Source organism: Podarcis filfolensis (genome assembly GCF_964270895.1).
Source record: "Podarcis filfolensis genome assembly, chromosome: W".
Classification (NCBI taxonomy): domain Eukaryota; kingdom Metazoa; phylum Chordata; class Lepidosauria; order Squamata; family Lacertidae; genus Podarcis; species Podarcis filfolensis.
The window spans coordinates 38,400,120-38,412,479 of NC_139619.1; the positions used below are offsets into that span (position 1 = coordinate 38,400,120).

The 12,360-nt window shown below is 52.6% G+C and overlaps 1 long non-coding RNA gene and 1 pseudogene across 2 annotated transcripts in view; one reads left to right on the forward strand and one right to left on the reverse strand.

The window, feature by feature from the left end:
* Positions 1–12,360, reverse strand: part of LOC310753811 (inositol polyphosphate 5-phosphatase OCRL-like) — an 863,084-nt pseudogene that overhangs the window by 520,484 nt on the left and 330,240 nt on the right. The window lies entirely within an intron of this gene.
* On the forward strand, positions 7,094–10,158 carry LOC310753917. The gene is made up of 3 exons (XR_014543508.1): positions 7,094–7,218; positions 7,598–7,621; positions 10,103–10,158. It is a non-coding gene; the product is annotated as an uncharacterized lncRNA (long non-coding RNA).

The following is a 12,360-nucleotide window of genomic DNA, read 5'->3' on the forward strand; positions in this document are numbered from 1 at the left end:
CTGGCCAGGGCTATCGTCTATTCAGGGTTTTTAGTTGCCTGCTATGTGGCACCTCCTCGAATCTGGGCAGGCCCTGACCAACAACCAGGCCCCTTTCCACAGAGCTCCTCCTTGGCCAATGACTTCCGGTGCAAGGAGTGGGCAGGTTTTGGCTCTGTTAAATCCCTAGGCTTCCATTCTCCACTCTTCTGAGTACACGCTGCTCCTGCAGGCATGGCAGACCACATGGGATGAACTGTATACCTTAACCGTTGGCTCCATTCATGCAATGGAGCTTCTGTGGTACTTGACTTGGAGCATTTGGCTTCAGCCCTGTTATGTACTGAGTTGAATAGGATCCAAACTGCAGCAGTCTGATTGGTCCTAGAACAATAGGATCCAAAAGGCAGCAGTCTGATTGGTCCTAGAACAATAGGATTCAGAATGCAGCAGTCTGATTGGTCCTAGAACAATGCAGCAGTATGATTGGTTGGCAGGAACCACCCAATCATGCTCCAGATAGAAGTGAATCCACAACTTGATTGGCTTACAGTAGAATTCCGGAATTAGCCAATCATGTGCAGCCCATTGTGTAAATAATGTATATAAAGCAGATACTTTGAGGGGACTTTCATTCATTCCTCCTCACCACTATGAGCTGAATAAAGAGCATGAAATCACTTTGCGACTCTGAGTATATTTCACTGGCGACAAGGATGGGATCCCGCTGAGCTGACTGCCACACACAGCACCGCAGCACCACCACCTGCCGCACCGCTGCCTCGCACCGTGTATCCAGGCTTCAGCTCCGGGACACAAGGAACTCAGAATGGCAACTGACAGCAGCTTCTCGCCGTTCAACCCAGCATCTGGAGACTGGGAAGCGTACGCCTCCCGTTTCACCTTCCTCCTAGAAGCCAAAGGGGTCACCGATGAAGAAGACGCCAAGAAGAGGGCAATATTCTTCAGCATCTGCGGAGAGGAGACGTTTGAAATCGCCCGGGCTCTCCTTGCACCTGAAGACGTCGCTACTGTTCCATACAAAACAATAATGGAACAGCTGAAGGGGCACTTTTCGCCACAGCCCTCTGTGGTGGCTCGTCGAAATGCCTTCTATGCAAAGCGGCAAGCCCCTGGGGAAACCATAACTGGGTTTGTGACCTCTCTCCGCCAAGCTGCCCAGTTCTGCAACTTCTCAGAGCTGGAGAACAGGCTTCGTGACCGCCTCGTCGGTGGCCTGAAGGATGAGAAGCTGCAACGACGCCTCTACGCTAAGAAGGACCTAACGTTCCAGGTTGCTCTGGAGGAGGCCCTGGCAACGGAAGCTGCCGAGAGGTCGACGCAAGAGGCACGGCCGAGCCAGCCGTCCCAACCGAGGGTCCACCACGAAGACCTCACCGACGACTCAGGATCCAACAGGGAGGAGGTGCACCGAGTACAGCAGCGCACTCAAGCAGCCCACATGCCACAGCTGCCTCGACGAGAAGCAGGGAACTGCGCAAGCTGTGGAGACAGTCACGAGAGGAGGACCTGCCGTTTCCACAACGCAGAGTGCAGGCAGTGCAGAAAATTGGGACACATCGCCCGGGTGTGTCGAGCTCGGCCCACCCGACGCCAGGCATCAGATGACCAATCCAAGAGCCCCAGGTCCCGGGGCCCAACACACCAAGGCAACTCGACGGAGCTCACGGACTTCCAGGTATACCAGTTGCCCCACCACAAAGTAGAGAAAATTTATGTAGAGGTACAGATAGAGGGGGCCCCATGCCGCATGGAGCTTGACACGGGTTCAACTCTATCCATAATCTCGGCAAGGACCTTAAGGAAACTGTGTCCTACTGGGGGTCCCAAACTCAGGCCGGCCCCATTCACCCTCCGGGACTTCCAGAAACGTAAGGTCCCCACAATGGGGGTGGGGACCTTCAGGGTGCAATACCGAGGGCGGACGCGGCAACTGGACTTACTTGTGGTCAAGGGCCCCTACATTAGCTTACTGGGATTGGCATGGTTTGGACCACTGGGGCTAGCCGGCACCGGGGTGAACCACACGAGCTTACAAGTGGACGTGGACGCCATATGCAAGGAATTTCCGGGGGTTTTTGATGGGAAATTGGGACAGTATACGGGCCCCCCCATTGCTCTACAGCTTGACCCCGCAGTACGACCGGTCAGGCTCAAGGCCCGCCGGGTCCCGTGCGCCCTGAAACCCCGTATAGACGAGGAATTGGACCGACTCGTGGAGCAAGGAGTGCTGGAGCCGGTGCCTAATGCCCCCTGGGAAACCCCAATCGTCACACCCGTCAAGCCTAATGGTTCGGTCCGCATCTGCGCAGACTACAAATGTACCATAAACAAGGCCCTCACAGCCCATGCATACCCAGTGCCAGTGGTCAGCCATGTCCTTGCCACCCTGGCTGGGTCGAAAATTTTTGGCAAGCTGGACTTGGCCCAAGCATATCAACAACTGCCAGTAGATGAGGCCACAGCAGAGGCACAGACGATTGTGACGCACAGAGGAGCGTTCAGGGTAAAGCGGCTGCAATTCGGTGTCAGCGTGGCACCAGGCATATTCCAGAATCTAATAGACTCTCTCCTTAAAGGGATTCCTGGCGTCACCCCCTTCTTCGATGATGTGTTGATTGCCGGGCCCACACCAGAGGAGTTTGAGGACCGCCTCCGCACCGTTCTGCACCGTTTCCAGACGGCGGGTCTCAAGGTGAAGCGGGAAAAATGTCTACTAGGAGTGCCTCAGGTGGACTTTCTGGGATTCATGGTGGACGCAGAAGGGGTCCACCCGACTGGGGACAAGGTACGGGCCATTTGTGATGCCCCAGCACCCAAGAACAAGACTGAACTTCAGGCCTTCTTGGGACTATTGAACTTTTACCATTCCTTCCTTCCCCACAAGGCGGCGGTAGCGGAGCCCCTACACAGACTCCTGGACAAGCGGGCCCCTTGGGTGTGGGGCCAGCGCCAGGAGGCCGCATTCCAGGCAGTCAAGGACTTGCTTGTCTCAAACTCGGTCTTGGCACACTTCGACGAGAGGCTGCCGGTGGTGCTAGCATGCGACGCCTCACCCTATGGCATTGGCGCTGTCCTGGGACACCAACTCCTGGATGGAAGAGAGGTACCGGTGGCATACTTTTCCCAGACACTCAATGCAACCGAGCGGAACTACTCGCAAATCGACAAGGAGGGTCTGGCAATCGTGAAGGGAGTAAAAAAATTCCATGATTTCTTGTACGGGCGGCCCTTCACCGTGGTGACTGACCACAAGCCCTTGCTTGGCTTGTTTGCCCCCGAAAAGCAGACCCCCCAAGTGCTGTCTCCTCGTGTCCTCAGGTGGTCAATTTTCCTTGCAAGCTACCAGTATGCACTGATTCACCACCCTGGGAAGGCGATGGGCCATGCGGACGCCCTCAGCAGGCTACCACTACCGGAAACAGGCCCCGACCCAGCACCTGCACAAGAGGTTATGAGCCTGGAGCTGCTTCCCGACCGCCCCATTCAGGCACAAGAAGGTGCACACCATTCCAAGAAAGATAGGGTCATCTCCCGGGTCCTGGACTGGGTGTGGAGGGGATGGCCCAGCAGCAGCCCCGGGCCAGAATTCGCCGGCTACACAACCCGCAAACATGAACTGTCGGCCCACAAGGGGTGCCTGTTATGGGGAAGCAGGGTCGTTGTTCCCCAGCCCCTCCGCAAAAGGGTCCTCACAGCCCTACACGAGACACACCCAGGGGTAGTAAGAATGAAGGCCCTTGCCAGGAGTTATGTGTGGTGGCCGGGGATCGACGGAGAGATAGAGGCCTGGGTCAAACACTGCCAGGCCTGCCAAGAATCCCGCCCAGATCCCCCAAGGGCCCCAGTCCAGTCCTGGGAGTCCGCCCGAGCACCATGGTCACGCCTGCATGTGGACTTCGCTGGCCCCTTTCAGGGGAAAACATTCTTCATAGTGGTGGACTCCTACACCAAATGGCTGGAAGTCGCACTGGTACCGTCCACTTCTACGTCCGCAGCCATCCGGGTACTACGCAGGCTGTTTGCAACCCACGGGCTCCCTGACACTCTCGTCTCAGACAACGGAACTGCATTTACGTCAGGAGAATTCCAAACCTTCACAGCGCAGAACGCCATCCGCCACATCCGTTCGGCGCCATTCCACCCTGCCACCAATGGCCAAGCAGAACGCATGGTGCGGACCACCAAGGACACCCTTCGCCGCATGACGCAAGGGGATTGGGAGTACCGCCTTGCCACATTCCTCCTAGCACAACACAGCACCCCCAGCTCAACGACTGGCCGGAGCCCCGCTGAACTACTAATGGGTCGGCGCCTTGCAATCAGATTGGACCGCCTTCACCCCAATAGAGCTCAGGATGAGGTAGTGGTGGGGGAAGGCAGGAACCCCTGGACCTTCGAGGCCCAGGACTCAGTGTACGCAAAGAATTTTGGGGCAGGCCCAGCATGGGTACCCGCCACAGTCACCAGGGTCACTGGTCCCGTGTCGTACGAGGTGCTAACGGATGGGGGGCAATGCTGGCGCCGCCACTGCGACCAGATACGGCGACGATTCCCGGGAGAAAACCAGGAGGAGGAAAGGTCAGAGGAGTCCCAAGGGAACAGAGGGGCAGTGAGGCCCATAGAGCAGGAGGGGCCAGCAGGAGAGGCAGAATCAGTAAATACAGAGAGGACCCGTGAGGCCGAAAGGACACCGGAACCAGAACCACGACTGAGCGAGCCGGTTGCACCAGACCAAACAGGCCCATCACAGCCAGCATCCTTGGAACATGAGCCAGAACCTGAACCCCGGACCAGGGAACACCCCAGGCCGCAACGCACACGTAGGCCACCGGCGTACCTCGAGGACTATGAATGCGACCTCCCGGGCAGGACTGGAACTCAGAGGGGAGGGGTGTTATGTACTGAGTTGAATAGGATCCAAACTGCAGCAGTCTGATTGGTCCTAGAACAATAGGATCCAAAAGGCAGCAGTCTGATTGGTCCTAGAACAATAGGATTCAGAATGCAGCAGTCTGATTGGTCCTAGAACAATGCAGCAGTATGATTGGTTGGCAGGAACCACCCAATCATGCTCCAGATAGAAGTGAATCCACAACTTGATTGGCTTACAGTAGAATTCCGGAATTAGCCAATCATGTGCAGCCCATTGTGTAAATAATGTATATAAAGCAGATACTTTGAGAGGACTTTCATTCATTCATTCCTCCTCACCACTATGAGCTGAATAAAGAGCATGAAATCACTTTGCGACTCTGAGTATATTTCAAGCCCATTGGCTCTGGAAGTCACTGCCGCTGCCATCCTGGGGAAGCTCTCAGAGTTACAGTACTTGCCTCTTTCAGGGCTGGGAACAGGGGGGTGCATCAGGCCTTTCTGCTCTTAACTCATGCCCCCCCCTTTCAGTCCATAGCTCCAACAAATGTGCTCTGCCCCCCCCCCCATAAGTGAAGGTTGTGGCTGACCGACGGTACCGGAAAGTGTTTGAGGATATTGTTCAGTTGATGGACAGGATGGAGAACGAATTCCTTCCCTCCCTGGAGGGAGGTAAAGATGAATAGGATCCTCTCCAACCCCTTAAAGAGGATTTGCTGCAAAAAGACCAGGGGGGAAAGAAGCCCTTGGCCCATCTAGCTCAGTCTTGAGCGGTTCCCCAGGATTTCCGGGGGATCTCTCCCAGCCCTACCTGGAGATGCTGGGGATAGAACCTGGGACCTTTGCATGCAAGGCCGATGCCCTTCCACTGAGCGGCAGCCTCTTCCTCTTCCTCGCAGGCAAAGACTCCAGGGGTAGCCAGCGTGGTGCCCTCCAGATGCTGGACTACAACTCCCATCATCCCCAGCCAACATGGCCAGTGGCAAGTGCAGCAATATCTGGAGAGCCCCACGTGGACCTGGGCCCGGGGCCAAGGACAAACTTCCCCCTGGAGCACATTTCCTTGCCTCTGCTGAAGGCAAGCACTCTCTCCCCCCCCCCCTTTTGCTCTGCAGTTTCCGTTTGAGAATGTGAAGTTCCGGCAGCTGCAGAAGGAGAAGTTCCAGATCACAAACAACGGGCAGGTCACCCTCCACTTCTCCTTTATCCCCAAGCTCAGTGACAGCCAGTATTGGAAGCCATGGCTTTGCGCTGAGCCCTGCGAGGGATACTTGGAGCCCAGCGCGTCTCTCTCTGGAATCAGAGAACTGTAGAGTTGGAAAGGGACCCCAAGGGTCATCTAGGGAAGGCCTTCCTTTTCTCCTCCTCTTCCCAACCCTCCTCCCTCAAACCTTGGGAGTTTGGTAGAGCAGGGGAGGCTTAACATTTGTGGGCTGCATTGCCCCATGCTCAAGCCTCCAAGGGCCACACGTCAAAGCAGCGGAGCCCAAAGTGTAAAAGTGTGTGTGGCCAGCTTTAAACAAACACACACACACACACACACACACACACAAATGAATTGAAGCCAAACAATGCTGGAGGGTCCCCAAACACCTTTTGGCATCGCAGGGAACCAGTGAGAGCAGTCCGTCCAAAAATTACTTTTTTAAAACAATGCGTATTTTTATGTTGTGGCGGCACAAAAATATCTTGGGGAACATATAAAACTAGCCAAACTTTTAAAAACTCAATGAAATGTAAACTAAAAAAGAAAGTTACATTAGGGGCGCAAAAATCCTTTCGGAGACAAATAAATGCTTTCCCTTTTTATATTCTTTTGTTAGGATCACTTTCTCTTACCCCCCCAGTATCCTGTCACCATCTTCTGTGCAGCTGCTGCTTTGGAGGACTAGAGAGGAAAGTGGGGTGGGGGTGGGGGGGGGACTGAGTCGCTTCTTCTCCTAATTCTTGAAGTTAAGGTTTCCCCCATACACCTGTGAGAACAGGATGCTGTACTAGATGGGCCATTGGCCTGATCCAGCAGGCTCGCATTGTGTCCTTCTGTTCAATTCTTCACTGTCTTCACTTTTAATTTACAGACAAGCCAACTTGGCTGTGCCAAAGAGTGTATCTACCTGACCTCCTCCCGTTTTAGGTGAGACGGGGGACATTTCCCTGGATGTGTACGTCAGCAAGGAAGATCAGACTGAGGCTATCTTTGTCCTTCACCTTGACCCTGGCAAGGACTATTTCCTCACCATCAGTGGGAGCTACCTACCAAGCTGCTTCGGGACCTCCTTGGAAGCCTTGTGCTGGATGAGGCAGCCGCTTGGCGAAGTTCCCGTCACCAGACTTATTGACCTGGTAGGGAAAGGGGTTGATTTACCTGGCAGGTTCATGTACTGGATGTCTACCCTTCCCACTCTGCTTGCCTGCTTGAAAAACAGCTGCTCTTCCACTCAGAAATGTGGGGGCTGGGGGTCCTCCGCTGCATTCAGCTTCAGCTTCTGTAGCTGTGCATCCGCTTCCTGTGTGCTGTTCATGCCCTTTGTTTGCCTTGACTGAGTCATCCCAGGTTCTGGTCCTCCCACCTGCCCTTTCTCAGGGCCACTGAACCGTGTGCATTTCCCTGCCATCTGCCCAGATACTGTTCAGCCAACGGGCTGTTTCTTTCTCTTCTCAGGGCATGTGCCATTAACACCCTTGGTTGTCTTTTGCTCTTGCCTTCCTCCTCTGATCTCAGGGAGAAGACAGCTTCCTAGAAAAGGTAACAGTTGGTTTGCTATCCTCTAGATGTTCTTGTAGTGGGCTCAAATCAGGTACAGGCAACGCCCCGTTTACACGGGGGTTGCGTTCCGAGGTACCGTGCGTTTAAATGAAATTGCGTATATTGGGGACAGCATTGGAAAAGCCTGCAAACACCCTCTAAACTTCCGGAAGCCCTTTTGAAAGGCCTTTTGAAAACCAGCAGCCTCCCTGCAAAACTCCTTGCTCCAACTCTCCACAGGCCTGAGAGGTCGGTGCCAAAGCTCCTGGGAGGGAGTCGAGATGCTGTTTCCATGCCACTTTGCCGCTTTTGTGCTCTTGGTGGGGGGGGACATTTTTGCCCCTTCAAGTGCCCCTTCCAGCTTTGCGGCAGTGTGCATGTGCCTCGAAGGCACGTAAATGGAGTTGCCCTTGTCAATGATCAGCAGCTGCTCCATGCAGTGGCAGCTGGTCCCTTAGGGCAAACCAGGCACTACCTTACCAACCTCACCTGCCTGTCTTCTGACTCAAATCCAGTCCAGGTGGTGGCTCTAGCTCTCTGCGTTTTTCTCTTCCCTAGTCTCAACGTGGCCCTTGTAGAACTCGGCAGAGGAGAACGGAGACGAAACCAGAATTTGCCAGCACTGCTTGTAACTGATTTTGCGCTGCTTGACTCTGGGTCCGCTTGCGATTGGCAGCACGGGAGGCAGAAAGCCCAGTCTCATGATGCAGGCGCCAGCCCCCTCTGGCCCCAAGAGCCAGTTTTCTCCTTGTTTCTGTGCTCAGCCACTGCTGCACAGGCTATGCCACTCTGGCTTACTCTTACCACCTGAGCACTGGCATTTGGGAAGCGGTAGTGGCTGCTTTGGGGTGGCTCAGGGAAATGTCACTCCTCTCGAAATCAGATATACTTGGGTGTATTATCCTAGCCACAAGGAGACAGTGGTGACTGTCAATTTGGACAGCTGTAGACATTGAGAATCATGGAGGATATGTTTATCAGTGGCTACCGGTCAGGGCTATTTCTTGCCACTATTATCACAAACCACATGCTTTTGATTACCAGTTTCTGGGGAACATGATGGACAGAGTGCTCTTGTCCCCGTGTCCCTATGGACTCCCAAGGGCATGTGGTTGGCCATTGTGGGAACAAAATGCTGATCTAACCCAGCAAGGCTCCTATGTTCTTTAGCATGCACCAGCTACTCTTGCACTAAAACTCTGATACAGCATGTGTCATTCCCCACACCAATACTCTCTCTCTCTCTCTCTCTCTCTCTCTCTCTCTCTCTCTCACTCAAGACAGGGGCGGGGAGTATTGGTGGCAGGGGGGAGGGGAGGGGGGATGAACTGGGTCCTAATCAACAGCTGCCCTGGGGATGAGGGGATCAAATTCTCCATCCTTGCCAACTCCTTTTAGTGATGGGCTGCTTGCCACTGCTGTGCTCCTAAAGCTCTCTTGCTCCCCCCTCCTCTCTTTCTCTTTCTCTTGAATGTGGTAGCTTGAGATAGAACTAACCACCCTGAACATTTCTGGAGAGGAAGATGGGAAGGAGGCAGGAGGCATGGTTCACCAGCTGCTGTGTGCTGCATTGCCCAAACAAAGTCGTGGGCTGGGGCTCCAGCTGTTGCTCAGTTTCTACCACTGCCTCTGCAACGTACTCTAGACAAGGGGTGGTGAACATGTGACCCCATCATCTCATCATGCTGGCTGGGGCTGCAGCCCATCAACCTATGAAGGCCCATTCATGTTCTGTTTCTGTTTTTGTTACTTATTTCCTGCCCTTCACCTTCACCCTAAGGTCCCAGGGCAGGTTCCAGCAATTTAAATAAAATGTTAGCCAAACCTCATGTCCACAGCTGCATATTCAGTAAGCTTTTGGGTGAACCGCACATCCGGAGTGGGAGGATTACGAGCTGCATATTAATAGGGGGAGGGGGAGCTTGGATTTGGGGTGCGAGCAATTTGTTTTTTGTTTTCCCCCTTGAGGTGCTTGCTGTGGCTAGGGCCGGGCGATACGTCAATATAGATATATTTTCAAATCAGCTTGAAGTCTAGATAGTGAGACTGGTTTCATAATTTCTGACCTGGCAATATATTGCGAATCATGATGTGTGTGTGTACTATGCAAAAATACCATGTGGGGGGAAACTGTGAAGCCAGACAATGCTTCTCTAGATTCCTGCAGCCCCTGTGGACTCTGCCGGTTCAGCTTTCCCCTGCCCTCCTGCAGGGGGCAGCAGAAATCACAATGCGGGGGAAACCGTGAAGCCAGCCAATGCCTCTACATAGCTCCATCTTATTTCAGACATCGTGATATATTGGTGTATTGCAATGTTTAGCTAGTGATATATCACCGTGTTGAAAGCCAGCTATCACCCAGCCCTAGTTGTGGCCTCAGAGGGCAAGACTTGTCCACCCAGCTGGAGCAAGGAAAGAATGCATACAGGCACACATTCTGTCAGGCTCTCATGCCAGTCCCCCTTGTCATTGGACCTCCAGGAGAAGCAGTTTCTGGATATCGTACCCCAGGATGGTGATGACTCCACTGAGCGGCCAAGGAGATCTGGCTTTTGGTGGACCACCTCTTCAAGAATGCCTGCCACCAGGTGAGCTGAGGGGGACGGTACCATTGAAAGGATGGGTGTGGGCTGGAATCCAGTACCAGTTTTGGGGTGTGCAGGTTCCAAACGCCCCAATTGATTTATATCTTAGCTACCAACTCGCTCTTACAAACTCCTGCTGTGAGTATAGTGGCACCTTGGTGGAGCGGCAGCGGGTGGAACATTCAGCATATGGTCTTCCTTAGAGCAGCTCAGAAGAACCCAAGTGTTCCCAACCATTGTCTGTCTCTCCCTAGCAAAGCGGCTCTCTGAGACTGGCCACTAGAAGAAGCGGGGAATGATTTCACTCTCCCATTGCCCCAAATCAGGAGAAGGGTAGTAGGAATGCTACTGTGGAAAGCAGGCGGGATACAATTCTCAGCCCTTGCGCCAGCTCTCTTGGTGATGGGCTTCTCTCCATTGTGGCATTCCTCGACCTCACATTATGCACCCCAGGGCGGGATTGTTCTTCATGCTATCCAGGATGTACCTCATCCCTTCCGAACGCATGGGTGATACTCTGCTTCAGGAGGACCTCTTCCAGACCCCGGGGACGCAGGACGAGCTGCAGGAGATAACTGAGTGCCTGGACGCCAGCATTCCCGAGACGATCCGTATCCTCTTTGGGGGACATTGTTGGGGAGCAGGGCTGCTTGGTGGTTTTCTTTCGCTCTTGGCTGGAGTGGACCTCACTTTTACATACCTGGTGGCTTAGGTTCCTAGGCCAGCCCGTCCTTAAGGCTCTGGGACACAGCACAATGAAATGCCCACAGTCAAGTCCAGTCATGCATCCAAACAGCTTCACAGCTTTAACCCCCATTTGAAAACATCAGCCTGGCTAGATAGAGCAGAGGTGGGGAATCTTGACAGGCCCGCAGGCCCCACATCTAGCATCATACGTGGTGTCAAGGTAAAGACATGGCTGCAAAGGAGCTTCAAGGGTGCGTTCAATTGTTCTTTGGCAAGCAGGGTTTGTTGACCGCACTTTTGGAGTTGACCACTAGTATTTGCTGTTTGGATTGAAACCATGCCTGCAGAAGGACATTTCCTCGGCAGATCAGCTTTGCAGGCAGCTTCGTCAAGAGGGGAGGTGTGGGATAATTACAGTGGGGTGGCTCAGTTGGTAGAGTGTGACACTCTTAATCTCAGGGCTGCGGGTTCAAAATGTGGGGTAATAAGCAAAGGATTTTAGGTATACTAAAAACAACAAGACCACCCATAAAATGTATGCTATTGCCATGCCAAAATGAGAGAAAATTAGTTGGAGGGAGGCAAGGGATGGGGCCACGGACCCCTGATTGGGAATAACGGAACTAGATGGTCCTCGGTGTCCCTTCCAACTCCACAATTCTATGATCCTGTGTCTTAAACACAAATCTTGAGGAATAGTGTGTGTGTGTGTGTGTGTGTGTGTGTGTGTGTGTGTGTGTGTGTCTCTCTGTGTGTGTGTTTCTGTTTGAACTTTCGCAGCCTTTGCTTTATTCTGATTTGCGCTTGAGTCCCTACTCCCCATGTGTAGAATTGCTATACCTTGGGATTTTCCTGGACATTCAAGCGTTTCCCGGATGGACACTTGTTTCCAACGGCCAAATCCCGGCAGATGGCAACCCTACCCAATTGTGCCAGATTGCCTGGCATACATTACAAGCATCTAGTCACATAGATTCTCCAGAATCCCGGGGCTAGCCCACCTGACGGGAAGAGTCCGCGACCAGAAGGAGGAGGAGTACCAGGAAGAATGGACAAAATTCAAAGAATATTTAGCTGAATATGTCAAGATAACCTAATTGGAAAAGCTTGCAAATATGAGATAGGCTTAGGGTTTAAATATGTAAGGATAGGAATTAAGATGTTTCAAGCTAGATTAGAAAGAATGAAAGATGTGAAGTGATCAAGTTAATTTTTTTATTTTTTTTTTGAGAAGATTGATTTTGGAAAACTGTTAAAATGAAATACAATGAAATTCAACCAGGGGGATTTGAGGAAGTCACTTAACAATGTTATCAATATTGGTTTAATTACAATTAGGATGTATGTTTGTTTGTTTGTTTGTTTGTTTGTCTTAAAAAAAATTTGGAAAGTTAATTTAAAAAACTGAAAAGAAAAATACCATAGATTATCCAGAATCCCAAGCAGCGACACTGTGAAACTTGTTGG